We start from the raw sequence: 12,322 nt of genomic DNA on the forward strand, positions 1-12,322 counted from the left end.
ACAAAAAAAAAGATAAAATACATAGGAACATCAAAACAACAGTTTTCAGGTATAAAAGTTAAAGATTCACCCCAATTTAAATTATGAGGAAGAGGTAATCCCACTGTTGCTAAGCAAACTGCCTTAATTCTCAAATACATGGGGCATAATTCAACATACCTTGTAATGTCCATGTAATCTGGAAAACACAATATAATTTCTAAATACTCTGCTGTGTCTTAGTTTGGGGGTAAGAATTTATATCCAAATTGTACAGTACCAAATACAGGGCTTGCATTCATGGGCCATGGTTATGTGTAAGCTAATTTCAGGTGATTGGACACCAACAAAATAAACTTTGCTAGGGTCTCCCTTTTTAACCATTTCTTGGTATCCTGACCCACTGTTGGGGTTGGCCTTTAACGTTTGCCTCTGGCACTGGATTCTGCATTAGATGCTCACCATGGCACATTGTTGCAATCTGTGTAGTTAATCACAGGGTGCTGTACAGGGCTATGGTCCTCTGTGCCCCAGACCCAGACCCTTTTGGGGGTGTGCCCACAGTGACGACTGACACTTCTAATGGACCCAATAATGGGGATAAGGTAAGGAAGGATTTCCCTGTAAATTTAAAACTCATAGGGCTTGGAACACTAAAAGGATATGTTGGCACAAAAATGGGCAATGTTTCTCCCCAGTGTACTTGTCTCAAACTCAGTGACAAAGGTATTTATACTCTTCTAATTTTAAATTTACGGTCTTTTCCTATCCCAAATTGTACCATGACTGTTGCAACACACCCCATGGCTGACGCACACCATATCTGCTGGAAACGTTCACACCATGTTCGCTGCACTTCTTGCCACCTTCTTCTACAGAGGCACAGCCAAGGAGCACAGTCAATGCCTGGGGTATAGTTGCTCTTGTTTTCTGGACATGCAAAACCCCATATCTTCCGCATCCATGCGTTAAGTACCCCACCACCCACCGGTGATCCTTTCAAATTAGCAATGACAGAACAATGGTGAAAGGGTGACTGGAACAAAAAGGCATTCTGCTGATGGCCTAGAGGAAACTCAAAACACTCAGTGTAACAACTATTCTTTTGTCCTATTATGACACCGCTCTCCTGCCTTGACTCTAGCTCCCTCTCACACATCATGTGGCCTGCATGACAAATTGTGGACAAGGAAATGTTAACCCTTCGCTTGTGAGGGTCTATTAGGTTTAAAATAGTAGTATTGTGAGCTGTAGAAAAGCTGAAAGAGATGGTGTTGCGTGTCCCGCTGCCCAAAAACTGACCCCGGGGTGGTCAAGGTAAGACTATATGGAGAGCGATGGATGAAGGGCGCGTGATCAATTGCTCACATCAAAAAGTATAAAATGTATATGATAATAAAAGCAAATAAATAATACCAATACTACGTATCATGCAAACAGGTAACAAAATATATAAAGCATGGAAATTAAAAATGGGTTAAAAGTAACATAAGCCCATGTTGAGGTGAGTGTTTAGAGTCGGCTGACGCGTTTCGAGGATAACCTCTTCATCAGAGCCTTTGAGAACCAGGGCACAGTCTCTATGGGCCAGTAGGCCAACATATGTACATAAACAGAATGGCTAGTTGGAAAGTGTGGCCTGAGATGGAAAATAAGTTTTTCTGTGTTCCATACCAGTCCACGTTCAAGCGTTCTAGGTGGAACAGAGATCAGAAAAATATATATGTATGTATGCACACACACATGTATATACAGTATAAAATATATAGATAGAACTTTAACTAAAAATACAGTATGGAGCACATGGCAAGTATATGCAACACAAGAAACAAATGATAAGTAAAAATACATAAATAAATAAATATGATAGACGGGAATCACATATATGTACAAAGAATTGATGAAAAGATACAATGTCTATCAAAATTTGATAAGGGATTTGGTGTCTATAAGAACCATAAATGATTGGTCAATGGTAAACCTTGAAGTAATAAACATAAAAATATATATATATATATATATATATATATATATATATATATATGTGACCAAAAAAGTTTTTAAAAACATACATATATATGTAAGTGAAAGAATAAGTAGGGAGATGACGAACTGGTGACTAGATGTGTAAACACACCTACCTATGTGGTATGTTGATGGTATGTGTGTTCTCCTTTAAAATGTTGAAATAGGATTGTAGGGTGGTGTGGACCTGAAAGGGGGGGGGGGGGGGGAGCACAGTGTTGAAGAAATCAGAGGGAAACCAGAAATGTGACCTGGGGTTGATCCCTCAGGACACTGATAGGCAGTCAGATCATGGCATAATGCTGAATGAATGGAGAGGCTGGGTACCTGTCCTGTCTCACGGCCTGGATGGAGGAGAGATTACAGCCTGTCTGCGTCCTACGGGGAGAGTGCTGTCCTGTACTATAGGAGGATGGAGGAGGGTGGAGATCTCTTTAGAGTATACTGGAGCCGTGTGTGTCCGCAGCTGTCTCTCCGCCTCAGACATAGGTGGATCTCAGAGCGAGGATGGCTGCTTGTGGGTTATAAGCCGGTTTTGGGGGCAGGCCTGAGCATGGGCTGCAAGTGCATGTGATGAATTGGAGATGAGGGGGGCGTGGCCGGCAATGGAACGCACGCCGTCAGACGGGTGGGCATGGTTGTGCGCTCCAAGGGCGATCACATGACCTGACTCCTGTCAGTGCCCGGAGACAAAAGGAGCTCCGGCAGAGTCTTTAGCAGTGGATGAGCCGGTCTGGTGTGTGCTGTGTAAGACGGAAAAAGACACGTACACACAGGCGGCTCTGGTCAACAGGAACATCGGGGGGGGGGTTTGTGTGGCGGCAAAAAGGGCTCTAAAGGCAGTGGAACAGAAAAACGTCCCTGTCCATCTGGGTGTCACAAAAAACAGGAGAAATTGTGTCAAGGACAAGGGAAAATAATTTGTTACTTAATACAGTAATCAAATATATAATTGATTAAATGATTAAGAAAATAAAAATGAAAATAAAAGTAAAAAATAAGAAAACTAAATAAATATAAAAATAAAAACTTTCAGTGCGCCTAAAACTTTTGGTTTCCATAGGCCAAAAATGCTATCCTTCTCTTTTTACCTCCTGACTCTGTTTCTAAATCTCTAAATCAGAGCTATAACCTCCAAACCTCTTTAAAGCAGCCCAGAGATTTTTTTTTTTTTTTTTTTTTATTCAACCAAAAAAAAAAAAAAAAAAAAAAAGTAAAATGTTTCAGTTCCCCCATCCACACATTAGTGAATTCAAGATGGATGGGAAATCTCCCCCCGCTGAGGTATTCTGACATGGGAGAGACTTCCCTGCCGCCAGAATTCACCACCGGCTACAACCTGTGGCACCGATTGGGCGGAAAATTATTGACAGGCTGATTTTACAGAAGTCAATTGGTAGATCGATTTTGTACAAACAGCCTGCCCATGCATGGATCAAATTTCAGCTGGTCCCTGCTGAACCAGCTGAATTTCAATTCATCTACTGTATGGCCAGCTTAAGGATAAAATGGAGGAAAGTAATGGGGATGCACATAGTGTAGTGCAAGCTGCAGAGGAGCCATAAGCTTTGCCTGATAAACAAATTCTCTCTACTGTCAGCTCACTGATTGATGTGGTGCAAACTAGCCTTTGCCTAGCAGCACCTAAATCTTCACAGTCAAAACAATCCATGGGAGCATTAAGAGGCTGGAAAATCAAAAACAGCTTTTCTTATGCTTACACAAATTGAATGTGCACTATGAGTTTTGCCCTGATCTTGAAAAGATATTTACTCCTTAAGTGGTTTAATGAAATTTATCCTATGGAAAAAGAATAATAATAAAAAAAAGACCTGTTCAAGTAGTACATCTTATCATTTCAGCCTGTATTCAGACTGAAATTCAGTCCTTCTACAGCCATCCGCTTGCTCAGCAGGGATCGCTCTGTTGATCCCCGCTGAGCCGGCGGATGACAAGTCCGTCTCTGCACACTGTGCAGGAACGGACCTGTCAGATCTCCACTCTCCTCTATGGGGGGATCTGATGAAAACGGACCGCCTGTCCGTTTTCATCAGATCCGCCAGTCGGATGGAAAATAGGGTTTCCATCCGTCTGGATTTTGCAGATCGGGGCGGATCGGATGTCAGCGAACATGTCACTGCTGACATCTGTCGCTCCATAGAGATGTATGGAGCAACCGTTCAGGTCCGCTGAAAAATCTGACGGGCAGATCTGAATGGTCTGCACGTGTGAAAGGGCTCTTACAGGTCCTACTGAGAAGGTTCCCTCTTTAAAAAGTATTCTGTCAAAAGGTGTTTTGAAGCCCATTTAAAGGACTACTACGCACTTGCAGATACAGCACTGCAGCTGGCAATTGCTGCCATGCCTGTTTGCCAGGCTAAGTGGACAAAATTAATATAAAAAGTAAACCTGGATTTGAGGACCTCATTCTCTTAGAAGAATTGCAGCTGATGCCCTCAGCCTTTTTGTTTAGGCTGCAGTCACACCTGAGCTTATTGTTTTCAGGAGGAAAGTCACGCGATTTTACCTCAATTTTGTACAGGTCAAAAGGTCAAGGCCAATGTAAAAAACAGAAAACGCTCAGGTGTAAATTGGCCCTTAGTGTGGACGCTTTAGAGAATGTAATTTACCAAGATTCTAGAATGTGTCACATCTATGTTCATGTGTGCAGGATTTTGTGGTAACTTGATCAGCTGAACCTGCTTGTAATGCTGGTCATAGATGATGTGTTTTTATGAATAGATTATGCCATTTTCCAGGTAGTAAAATGGTGTCATTATGAGAATTACTTGAGTGTAAAGCTGATATTTATTGTCCCCATAATGTTATAAAAACACTGTCAACAAGTTTTGTGGCCCTATACTGCCCACTTCCTCAGAATATATGTATTTTATTAGCATTGCAACTTTTTTGTAGTCCAGATTGTGAGAGCAGCCCAGGGTGACAACATGGCTTTTCAAAAGATAAAGTACAATAGTGAGTGCTGTCACCCTACAACATGAATGATATTACTGGCAGGATCACCAGGTAAATAAACATGAAAAATGAGGCAGCTTCCTTGTTTAGGGACTGGTAAGTTGCAAAATAGTATACTTTCTGCAGGGTTTAGAAATGCTTGAAAGCCTGGGTTTGTGTCTGTGTCATATTGGTTGTTTTATAAGGTGTAATCCTTCATTGCAGTTAGTCTTCCCATTTGTGGAGCAGGTACTTGAGATTCAAGGAGAAGTAGCCTGCTAAGGAGAGGACAGTAGTGATACTACTATTGTTATTTTGCAGCTGCTATTTTTCTGAAACAACTACTGTGAAGATAAAATGAATTACAATGCATTACTCTTTCAATGAGCAGTTTTTTAAACTTTACAAAAATGCAAATGCAAACAGGTATACTTTAAAAGTGCCAAATCCATGGGCAAATTGTTGAGAGCATTGGCCCACCCCTTCTGTTTCCTGCAGATTGCTTTTGGCCCATTCCTTTGATAGGCGGCAGCTTCATTGGACAACAGTGATATGCAGGAAACTGTTGTTCAAAGCTGCCTAGCCAGGGCCGGTACTAGGGGTAGGCAGGAGGGGCAGCTGCCCTCGGTGGTATGATTTGGTGTGGGAGGAGGGTGCAGTTTGTCAGTTACAGCCCTGCCCAGTACAGAATATGCTGCCGAATGTAAGACAGAAAGCGAGCGGCTTTGTCCCTGCATCGTAGCACTACACCCGCCCCCTGGCTGCACAGTGCACTGTACTATTCTCTGAGCAACAGGAGAGTGGAGCAGGCGGGCAAATAAGGTTAGGAAGGCATCAGTTGTCAGTGCTTTTCTGATTGATTGTAGATGCACAACTTTCCTGCTCTCCTTGCCTGAATAGCGGCTTCTCTCCCCCCTCTCCAGTCATCACTATCTCTCCTGCTTTATCTTTCACAGTGTCCCAAAGTCTGTGGGAGATCACCACCTCTGCCCCCTAGCCTCCTGTCTTTATCTGTCTCTGCTCTGAATGATGTCAGAGCTCATTCCTCCTCTGTGTAGTGCCCCCTCCTCTTCTGCCCTTTCCCTTGGGTCTTCTCAAGACAGGTAACTTTCAGGCTTCATATCACTGTTAATTGCTGTGGAGACAACTGTTCTTTTTAGTAAGGGTCCATTCAAAGAGGTGCAAATATGTGTCTCCCATGCAGGACTGACTTTTATCAGCACGGGGGTTACATAGGTGTTGTGTGCTAACCCCAGGCCCATTCATATCTACTGGGACATGAGGCTGCATGTACACGGCCTCTGTATGCTAATATGACATGCAGGGGTGAGTCCCAATAGAAGTGAATAGGACACTGGCACACGAATGCACACAATCCCCATCCTCATAAAAAAGAGCCCTGCACAGGACACACATGTCTGCACCACATATGAATGGGCCCTAAAGAATTCCTGTTCATGGAGACTTAGTGAGCTCCCTGACTACCCAAGCATAACAAAACAGGGATTTTACACAGGAGCACAGGACACAACAATGACCGATACATTTCAATCCATCTATAGCCCTTACTGCTAAAGGTGAAGTCAATTTTTTTTCAAACCAGCAAAAAAATGTCCTTCAATCTGCAGCTCTGACACTGATGTCTCAACAGAAAGGATTCCCTCATCCACCTTAGACCCCTTTAACACTGAGGCGCTTTCACGCTAAAAAAAAAAGCTCACGAAAACCTATTTCCATTAAAATCAATGAATGCTTTGACCTTAGGGCAATGCGCTGGCAGGGCGGTGAATAAACGCCCCTCTCCATTGAAATGAATGGAAAGCTCTTCAAACGTGCCTGAAAAGCTCTTCAATAGCGCTCAGTATTTTACTGGCAGTTTAGAAGTGCCTCAGTGCTCAGTTTTTTTAATCAAACATGGACTGATTAAAAAAAACAAAACGGATCCATCTATGGCCTGCCTCCAGCTTACCATACACTATACAATCTGATTGTGCAATATATCTTGGATCTACCACCAACTATGTAGTAAAAAGTCCTGCCTGATTGAATACTACTTAAATTAATTGTTTAGGTTTGTCCATATATTACAAAATTTTGGTAAATCTAAAGGAGATTGTGCAGAGATTGTACAATCAGATTGTATAGTGTATGCTCACCTACAGCATAGTGTTCTTGTGCATGAGTACTAACAATGACAATTGTTTTCCATGTTATCTTTATTCTCATCTTTGCAGATTTGTTTCCCCAGGAGCTTTGTCCATTAACCACTAACCACCCTGACACATTGTCTAAAGCTGGGTACACGCTGGGGTTGCGCCAATACCTGTTTTGTACTAGGAATTAGGAGTGCCGATACCTGTGCTCAAGTATTCGCTGATATCAGTTACTGATACCTTTGTGGTGAGATTTGAGCCCATACAAAATGAATGGGCTCATATCACTCTGCAAAGAATCCCCTGCGATTTGAACAGGAATACGGTGCGATTCCTGTCTCATGCGGTTTCCCACACCTCTCTTGTGTGAATCCAGGCTGAAGTCACTGACAAGGGGGTTCACACAGGAGCTGTAGGATACCACATGTGATTTGGACAGGAATCACACCATATTCCTGTTCAAAGTACAGTTCTTTACAGTGCGATTTTAGCCATTCATTTTGTATGAGCTCAAATCACACTGCAAAATATTGGTTTAAGGTATCAGAGCATTTGCATGAGTACAAGTACTCGTCAAATGCTTAGTATCAGCCCCGTTATCGGTATCAGTGCAACCCTAGTACACACTATTATTTTTTTTTTTTCCCCAGCAGGCCGAACAGATCCCTGCATCCACTCAAACAAGGTAGATGGAGGAATCCCCCCCTCTGTGCTATTGTACTCTGACAGCAGGACTCCTCAACTGTCGGAATACAATGATCAGCGCTGCAGCCAACAGATCGAAAGAGTTTTCCGAGCAGGACCAAGATCAGCTTCACCCTGTTCTAGAGCACCATTTACAATCTTCAAAAATCTCCTTTGGGTAGCCAGGTTACTCACTATTGGCGGTGAAGTAAGCCGTCATCAATGCAATCTAATTGGATGTGTGCTTTATGATCATTGTTATGACCAATCACAAATGTAAATAGTAATACTGGTGCAATCTGTAACCATCACATATGTTTGTGTGTGGCAAATGCTTCTACTAGCTCCGCCCCTGTTCTGTGCATGGGGGGGGGGGGGCATTTTGGCATCCTCACCCTGGGCACTGAAATACCTTGTCCCACCACTGTGCATAGCTAAATAATAAGTAAATGCACAGATATAGGTAGCAAAACTAAATGTGGACCTTACCTATAAATGTAAAAGGGCCACTACCCCTCACAAGCTACAAAGTCTACCTATCAGTCACTTAGGCTACCTGTCATATTAAAGGACCAATAAGAAGTTCAAGAAGGCATTGGGCCAAGCTTGAATTTACAGGAAAATTTGAGATATATGACCTCAGCTGCCTGTATTTGGAACTACTAATTGTTTTTCATTTGGGCATTTTGGCATCCTCACCCTGGGCACTGAAATACCTTGTCCCACCACTGTGCATAGCTAAATAATAAGTAAATGCACAGATATAGGTAGCAAAACTAAATGTGGACCTTACCTATAAATGTAAAAGGGCCACTACCCCTCACAAGCTACAAAGTCTACCTATCAGTCACTTAGGCTACCTGTCATATTAAAGGACCAATAAGAAGTTCAAGAAGGCATTGGGCCAAGCTTGAATTTACAGGAAAATTTGAGATGTATGACCTCAGCTGCCTGTATATGGAACTACTAATTGTTTTTCACATGCAGACTTCACAGAAGGTAACTTCAAGTAATGCATATGGTTCATCATATGACCAAATCTTCCTATGGTTTATTTTAAGAAGACATTTTCTTTAAAAAAAAATATTCTCTTCTCTAGCTCTATTGAGAGAGATGCAGAAAAAAAAAAATGAAGCAGTAGAGCCAATCAGGTAGGGTCACCCTGACACTCTATATAAACTTCATTGAAGTACAACTCTGTGCTGTCCATTAAATATATAGTGGCAATATTTTAATGATAGATTGCACTTAATTGCTCATTTAAACTTGCGGGTTGAGAGGTCACATTGCTTAATTTATTCCAGAGAGATGATCTTTTGCTTTCTACGACCTGACTCATTAATTGCTGCCCTAGTATTTAAGTTGATATTCTAAACAGTGCTGAAGAATTAGCTGGCAACTTGTTGTCATCCCTTCAGTTAATGAGTCTAAATATATACCTATGGATGCTTTTACTGAGCCATTTTGGAGACCACCAACAATCTCTACCACATTAATACAGGGCACTTTCCCCCCTTCCTGCCGGGGACAATTTTCAGCTTTCAGTGCTCTTGCACTTTGAATGACAATTGCGATGCCACGCAACGCTGTTCGCAAACTAAATTTTTATCATTTTCTTCCCACAAACAGAGCTTTCTTTTGGCGGTATTTGATCACCTCTGGGTTTTTTATTTTTTGCTAAACAAACTAAAAAAGACCAAAACTTTTGCAAAAAAAAGAAAATTTTTCTTTGTTACTGTTATACAAGTTTGTTTTCTCTTTTACTGATGGGCACCAATGAGGTTGCACTAACGGGCACTGATAAAGAGGCATTAATATGTAGAATTGGTGGGCACTGACAGACTGCACTGATATGCGATGACAAACAAGATATTTGGGGGGCACATCCTAAAACATGCATTAAAGATGGTGCAATATTTTGTACTGTACCGATAGGTGGCACTGATGATCACCGATAGGCGGCACTGATGGTCACTAATAAATGGCACTGATGAGATGTCATTTTTGTGGGCACTGATTGGCATTTGGTTGGCACCTCTGTTAGGAGCTGTGCTGATAATGCACTGATTATAAGCACGCACCCCCCCCCCCCCCCCAACAGAAAAGCTGATAGGTTCTCCCTGCCAGCTGAACCGAGGAAAGCGAATTACCGGTACTTCCTGGTTACCGCTGTGATTGGTCACAGCTGATCACGTGGTAAAGAGGCTACGTCAGACTCTTTTCCATGATCGGAGATATGTTGTGTCACCGCTCTGCATGCCCCCGGAGGTGCGCACAAGTGTCTTATCCTTCTGGACGTCATATGACGCCAAGTCAGGATAACGAAGCCACATTGTGGACGGGAAGTGGTTACATTTATCTTTTTTAGTTGACATCAGTTCTACTTTTTTCCATTTCAGATGTCTTCTGTTGTGTACTGTAGGCATACAATTTCAGTTCAATAGTTTTAGGATTAAATGCACCATTCTCTTCAGCTAATTCACTAAAACAAAGTGCAATAGCTCTTTGTAACCAGCCTACAATAATCTTTAGTTGTTCTGACAGCTCTGTACTAATAGAAGATTGAATACACTCAGTTGCTAAGACCTTTTTCACTTTGCACACTATAATTGCTTTCTGTGTGTTTTTATATATATCATGCTACAAACCACAACTGCTTATTGTGTTACTTGTTTGTGTTATTGTCTGTACCTGTGGGTTAAACATATATCTGAAAAATATCAGGACACATTATGACTATTTTTAGATGTATTAGCTTAACTTTATAGCGTATGACACACACAGTTCTTAAAGTTACAACTTTCATTTATTGAGGTCTTTATATCCATTTGGTACACCAAATGTATTAACTTTGACAACTCCAAAGTAAGATCCATAGATGTGCAGTGGGAATAAAGGGTTTGTAGGATTTCTTAAAAAATGGATTTGTGATTGAAGTACCACACTTATGCCCTGTACACACGATCGGACATTGATCGGACATTCCGACAACAAAATCCATCTGATTTTTTCCGACGGATTTTGGGCCGAACTTGTCTTGCATACACACAGTCGCACAAAGTTGTCGGAAAATCTGATCGTTATGAACGCGGTGACATAAAACACGTACGTCTGGACTATAAACGGGGAAGTAGCCAATAGCTTTCGTCTCTTAATTTATTCTGAGCATGCGTGGAACTTTGTGCGTCGGATTTGTGTACACACGATCGGAATTTAAGCAATCGGATTTTGTTGTCGGAAAATTTTATATCCTGCTCTCAAACTTTGTGTGTCGGAAATTCCGACGGAAAAAGTCCGATGTAGCCCACACACGATTGGAATTTCCGACAACACAAGCCGATCGCACTTTTTCCATCGGAAAATCCGACCGTGTGTACAGGGCATTAGAGTTGATAGTCCAGATACAAATTCTTAATCTGACATTACAGGACACAGGCTCTTAGTCATATACAACTGGGTGTTATACCACCTTCAGATGACTGGTCAGTAGATGTGTCCTGTTCTCCAAGAAAAAGATTTTACAGGTAATTCAGAGATTCAATTTTTCCAATGTAAAATCAAGTGGAAAACTATACAAGCCTTGTATAGTCTTCCATCAGATTATGCATTGTAATTCATTTGTATCTGGATTATAAACTGGTGCTTCAGTTTCAGATCTATTTATTTGCATTGCAAACCAAGAATACTGTGGACATCTTTTGGTTTGTAGAAGCCACCAACCCCAAATCCAGACATCCTGTCCAACTTAATCTTCGCTATCTGGTGAGGTGTTAGGACACTGGTGTAAATAATTGAGTTCTTTCCCATTAAGGGTACTTCTAATGTTACAGCTTAGACAATTTAGACAATTGTGATCTTTGAACATTGTGGCAATAGTGCAGGTAAGGCCATTTTCTTCTCCAACATAATTATGTCACTCTGCACAAAGCCATATCTATAGATGGATGGTTGGGCAGGTTTGGTGTGTGGAAACTGAAGTGGTCTGTATAGAGCCATGAACTCAGTGCTACTGACCTGCTGCATTGGGATGTCTTCCTGTCCAATGCCAGTTCCTGACCTTACAAATGCTCTTTTGGCTGAATAGGCACATGTTCCGACAGACACACTCTAAAATCTGTTGAAAACCTTGCTAGAAAATTGGAAGTTATAATGGGGCAGAGCAAGGAGAATGCAGCTTCACATTTATGCCAATAATTTTGGAATAAGATGTACAGAAAGCTCATCTAGGTGTGATGGCCAGGTATCCACAAATCTTTGGCCATATACTGTATTATATAAGCAAGCTCATTTATAGGAAGAAGGTAAAAACAACTGATACAATAATAAACACAAATACAAATAAATGTATTTTAAAATATTTTACAATTATTTTAGGGTTTTGATCATGGTGGTTGAATTCATAGACTGATAAACCTTTTTAGGCAAGGGATAAGGTTCTTTGAATGTCTTCTCCTAGCTGTTCTTGACTAGATAAATGCCCCTTTTTTTAAAAACTTCATTGTGTTGTTGTCAGCGAAGGCTGTGTT

The 12,322-nt window shown here is 41.4% G+C and overlaps 1 protein-coding gene across 1 annotated transcript in view; it reads left to right on the top strand.

Annotated features, from left to right (window-relative positions):
- Window positions 1-12,322, top strand: part of MAD1L1 (mitotic arrest deficient 1 like 1) — a 1,251,441-nt gene that overhangs the window by 688,876 nt on the left and 550,243 nt on the right. The gene's annotated exons all lie outside the window — the stretch shown is intronic.

This window comes from Aquarana catesbeiana, linkage group LG06, assembly GCF_042186555.1.
Source record: "Aquarana catesbeiana isolate 2022-GZ linkage group LG06, ASM4218655v1, whole genome shotgun sequence".
NCBI classification, from domain to species: Eukaryota; Metazoa; Chordata; class Amphibia; order Anura; family Ranidae; genus Aquarana; species Aquarana catesbeiana.